Below are 6,000 nucleotides of genomic sequence, written 5' to 3'. Positions count from 1 at the left end.
GTAAAGTCACCTGATGGGGATCTATAGATGCAAGCAACGATAGTTTGGCTGACTGTAAGTTCACAAACAGAACATTCAAAATCTTTTTCTGCACACTTCACCTTGCTAAGTTTTGCCTCTTTAGATTTAACATTACTTCTAACATAGATGCATACACCTCCACATTTATAAGTTTCCCTGCAAAAGCTACTTATTGAGTCAAAGTCTGGTATATTTGCTGCACAAATCTGAGTGTCCCAAAGCCAGTGCTCATTGGTACACAGCACAGCAACCTCCTTAAGATTACACTTTAAAATTACTTCCAGCTCACACATCTTGTTGCCTATTCCTTGAACATTCTGATAGAGCAAAGTCAAGCCACCTAGATTTGGTGCACTGCTCACCTTAGTGTCCCCTTCAGGCTGCTTAGTAGAAAAAAATCCTTCAAGTGTTAGGGTCTTGTCACTCTTCTTCTGATTGCCACTCTACTAATTGCTTCTAATGGACTGGATGCTGTTGTTGATGAAGGTGGTGTGTCTGCTGCTGCTAAGGCTGACAGATTCTCTGCCGCTCCTGGTGGTTGTTGTTGATCTGCAGCTAATAATGATGATAATTCTGTTGCTTGTTGTTGTTGTGCTGCTGCTGCCATTTCTGGTAATGACAGAAACTCAACTGTTACCTCTGATAATGCTGGTTCTACTGTTACAAACGACTCTTGTTTTGGTGGAATTGGGATTGGAGTCCCTTGCTCTATTGACAACTCATTAATGAATTTAATTATTTTGGCACTTATAATTTTTTTCCCTCTTGTGTTCATGTGGAGGCCATGTCTATTAAGTGCTCTCTATTCCCACTGTTTGTCTCTATAAATGTCACATTCAGGTAACCTGTACAGATTTTCTCATATGTTCTGTTTGCTTTCACAATTTCAATGTTTATGCATGAGTTTTCCATCAGATCATGCCTCCATGGAACACAGACAATGTAGACATGTACTTGAGGCATACTCTTTATTGTTTCCTTCAGGATTCTCATTGCACGTGAAGTTTCATTATAATAAACATCACGGCCTATCACCAATTGTGTGATTGGATTGAAAGAGTTCCTAGATAACAGAACACAACATATCATTCTCAATGGAGAGAAGTCTTCCAAAGTAAGAGTGATTTCAGGTGTGCCATAGGGGAGTGTTGTAGGACCGTTACGATTCACAATATACATACATGACCTCGTGGATAACATCAGAAGTTCACTGAGGCTTTTTGCAGATGATACTGTGCTATATTGAGAGGTTGTAACAATGGAAAATTGTACTGAAATGCAAGAGGATCTGCAGTGAATTGATGCATGGTGCAGGGAATTGCAATTTAATCTCAATGTAGACAAGTGTAATGTGCTGTGAATACATAGAAAGAAAGATCCCTTATCATTTAGTTACAATATAACAGGTCAGCAACTGGAAGCAGTTAACCCCATAAAATGTCTGGGAGTAGGCATTAGGAGGGATTTCAAATCGAATGATCATATAAAGTTGATTGTCGGTAAAGCAGATGCCAGACTGAGATTCATTGGAAGAATCCTAAGGAAATGCAATCTGAAAACAAAGAAAGTAGGTTACAGTACACTTGTTTGCCCACTGCTTGAATACTGCTCAGCAGTGTGGGATCCATTCCAGATAGGGTTGATAGAAGAAATAGAGAAGATCCAACAGAGAGCAGCACACTTCATTACAGGATCATTTAGTAATCGCAAAAGCGTTACAGTGATGATAGATAAACTCCAGTGGAAGACTTATGCAAGAGAGATGCTCGGTAGCTCAGTACGGGCTTTTGTTGAAGTTTTGAGAACATATCTTCACCGAGGAGTCAAGCAGTATACTGTTCCCTCCTACGTATATCTCGCGAAGAGACCATGAGGATAAAATCAGAGAGATTAGAGCTCGCACGGAGGCATACCAACAATCTTTCTTTCCACGAACAATACGAGACTGGAATTGAAGGGAGAACCGATAGAGGTACTCAGGGTACCCTGCGCCACACACCGTCAGGTGGCTTGCGGAGTATGGATGTAGATGTAGATGCAGATGTAGATTTAGATGTAGATGTAGATGTAGATGTAGATGTAGATTCGTGCCTCCAATTACAATGCAACTGTTACTGGTCATCAGAATTTTGTCACAGCTCTTCGAAACTTTGCATAATGGCATGCCTGTCTTGATAATGCCTGTTACATTAAGGACTGGGTGATTATCTCTCATAATTTCTGTAACTCCTCTACCATGACTGTCAGCAAAGATATACGTCTGTTGCTTGGACTCTTGTTTATACATGGCAATGCTATTTAGATGTGATCATACTGTTGACAATAATTGTGATAGTGAGCCAAATGCTTTTCAGAAATCAAGAAATACAGCATCTACCTAACTGTCTTGATCCAATGCTTTCAGTATCTCATGTGCAAAAAGTGCGAGTTGGGGGTTCACTGATCAATGTTTTTGGAATCTGCACTGGTTGGCACTGAGCAGGTCATTCTGTTCCAGACACCTCATTATGTTTGAGCTGGCATACGTTCTAAGATTCTTCAACAAATCAATATCAAGGATATTGGCTGGTAGTTTTGTAGATCACTTCTATTATCCTTCTTGTACACAGGTGTGACTTGTGATTTTTTTCAAGAACTGGGGATGGTTTTTTGTTTGAGAGATCTATAATAGATTATAGTTAGAAGAGGGGCTTACTCAGTCACAAATTAAGTATAGCATCTGATAGGGATTCAATCGGGAACTGGAGCTTTGTTCAATTTTAACGGTTTCAACTATTTCTCAAACCACTGATTTCGTTCACCTTTTCAGTGGTACAAGAATTAAATTGAGGCAATTCTCCTGGGTTTTCCTTTATATCGGAACATCTGAAAATGGAGCTAAGCATTTCAGCTTTTGTTTCACTACCCTCGATTTCAGTTCCTGTTTCATTTGCCAGGTACTGAACACTAACTTTGATACCACTAACAGCCTTTACACATAACCAGAATTTCTTCGGGTTTTTTGGAATATAATTTGATAATATTCTACTATGGTAGTCATTGAAGGCATCAGGCATTGCCTCTCTCTCTCTCTCTCTCTCTCTCTCTCTCTCTCTCTCTCTCTCTCTCTCTCTCTCTCTCTCTCTCTCGTCCTCCACTTTATTTAACACCTATTACGCTGTAATCCCTGTTTCTTTAGAAGTTTCTTTATAGTGACTGGATTCCATGGAGGGTCCCTCTCATTATGAACTGTTATATTGGGGACATATCTAACTAGTGCTTGCTCAACTATTCTCTTAAACTTGTTGTATGTTTCGTAAATCCCATCATGAAGGGGAGGCTTCAGGGATGTGGAACAAGTCAACCTATACATTAACACATGGAAGCAGCCACTGCTGTCTACTTCCTTTCTGACAACAAGTTGTTACTAGCACCACGAATAGTAATTATTTCTAAATCACTTTCTACATACATATTTTAGGAAGAAAACAGCTACTTTGAAGAAATAAGACACTGTACTAGCTACTCCCTCTTCAGCTGTTCTTATTACATATCTAATACTTCAAACAAAGCATTTTCACTTTGCACAGAACACAAACACTGGTGTGCTATGTCAGAACCCTTAGTCCACCATCATAAGAGGTCTGTGCAGCAGATTGCAGGACCAAAGGCTTATAGGCAATGTGTCTTCAGGAACCAGACACAAATATTCCTAGATGACAATGACACCACCATGTTGTTTTGTGGGCAAGTCTGGTAGCTACTACTATGACAAGCAGTGGCCAGTTTATTTATATCACCACTAGGAGGCATGGTGAACACAGCAATACTTGCTTCCATCATGTCACATGCCAGCAAATAGGCTGTACCACATCTGCCCAACCAAGCAGCATTTAGGCAGCTGTCCTGCCAAGGAGCATCAAGCTCTTGCTAAATTTCAGCTGCCATATCAATGTGAACATCATGCCTCTGCAGCTGCAATAAGCCTCATCCTCTCTGACATTGACTTCCTTGGACACCGGATATCAGAACTTACCTGTTAGTATGTGTATATGTATATTGATTTTAGTAATTTTGTTCAACAACAGCTGTCTTCATTGCAGACCCATTTGGGCTTCAACTTGGGCTATTTAAACCCTGTCATGATTTTGGGCCACATCAGGCACATTTACATCACAATTTTGTATCTTTGCCACAAACTCTAAGAGACTATTGTTCACTGCCAAGTACAGATCAAGAATATCAATTCAACACATTCAAATTATCTTGCCTCTTTCCACTTAAGTTGTGAATTATTTCATTTTTTGCTTGTCAACAATAAGTGCTTTTGGGTTTTGATCTACCTGGGAATATTGTCTTGCATTCTGAGCTCACATAAGATCGCTACACTGTTTATACTGCATGTTTGTTTTAACTTGAGACAGTTAAATATCTCAAATGATGCAATGTATGAAACAAATGTTCTAGGTAAGGCCATATTATTTGTACTGTACAATTTTGAACATAAATATGAAGGTTTACATTTACATTATTATTATTATTGGTGTTTTGCCCTTAAAGAGCGCATTTGGACTAAACTACATGGCCAGTTCCTTTTCCTGCCTTCCTTGCTGCCCAAACTCCCCTCATTCGCTTGCTGTGTTTCTGTTTCTGGTCCTCTGTCCATTCTTCTTTGTCGGCTTTGTGTCTTCGGCTTCATCTTGATTGCCTTTTTGGTTGCCCATATTTCTTTAATCTTCTGGCTGTGATCTTGCTTGCATTCTTTGGTCCATTTTACACCTGTTCGTTTGTCACATTATATCTCATGTAGTTTACTTTTCTTAATGATGTTTCTAAATTCGTTTATTGTGTCTGCTGTTATGTTGAGTTGGTTCAGGTTGTTTTTTACCTCTGCCACCCATTTGTTGTTTCTAGTGGTTACCCAGTCAAAGATCTGTTTGGTCAGCCTGTGTGATGGCATTCTGTATAGGTGTCCATAGAATTGTAGTCTGTGTTTTCTAATCTTTTCTGTGATTGTCTCCGTATGTTTTTATAGTTCCTCTGTAGGTTTCATGATCCATATTCCATTCATTTACATTATAAATGAAATGTAGAATCAAATGTGGCAGGTCTTTATTGCAAAAACATGGTTGGCTGATATCGGTCAACTACTGTCCAATCTACCATGAATTACAAACAATGGGTTGAGTAAACCATACATATCTTTTGGCTTAGAATTTGAATGTGTTGTAAAAATTGGGTGGGGTGGTTCCCATTTCGAAATACATATTTGACTCTTGCCCACATGGGATGGGAGGTTAGGTAGTGACCAATTGTAACACAGACAGAAGGTATTTTGTTCCCAGATGTTAGATACCCTTTCCTGAGCTTCCTTCGTAAACACACCTGACCAGTTGTAAAGGGAAACTGGATTCATGATGTTGTAAAAATATTTTAGGAAAGAATTGAAGTTCTTATCTATTGTGTGTCCTTGGCAAATTTCTTCCCATTTTTGATCCTGTAAATTCTCTCTGAATTGTGTAAGTCAGTCGGAATTTACAGTCTTTTGAAGTTTTACTTTTCCTTTCCTAGGTAAACTTCTTTGAAGGGTACGTATTATTACTGCCAGTTCAACCACAGTGGTCAGATAAACCAATTATTATGGGACTCACACCTGTTTCATTAAAGATGGATGGATTTCGAATTAAATTATCATTTTCTGTTCCATTATGTCCTTCTATTCTTTTTGGGACTATTACTGTGGCAGTCAAGTCAGAGCTAGATATCATTAATTCTTGATGTCCTCAGTCAGAACTATCCAAGATGAAACATACATTGAAATCTGTTGATACTACCATTTCTCAGTTACTTATACTATGTCTTCTTAGTACCCCCACCACAAATGCTTCATGAAGTTTAAAACATTTCCTGTTGAGGGCCTATAGACTGTACATTTCCAAGTCTCTGCGACTTCTGGATGATGATCTGTTATTCATAGTACAGCTGCATAAATACCTTTAG

The sequence above is a fragment of the Schistocerca gregaria genome, chromosome 10 (assembly GCF_023897955.1).
Source record: "Schistocerca gregaria isolate iqSchGreg1 chromosome 10, iqSchGreg1.2, whole genome shotgun sequence".
In the NCBI taxonomy this organism is placed as follows: domain Eukaryota; kingdom Metazoa; phylum Arthropoda; class Insecta; order Orthoptera; family Acrididae; genus Schistocerca; species Schistocerca gregaria.
This window is presented reverse-complemented; position numbering follows the sequence as displayed.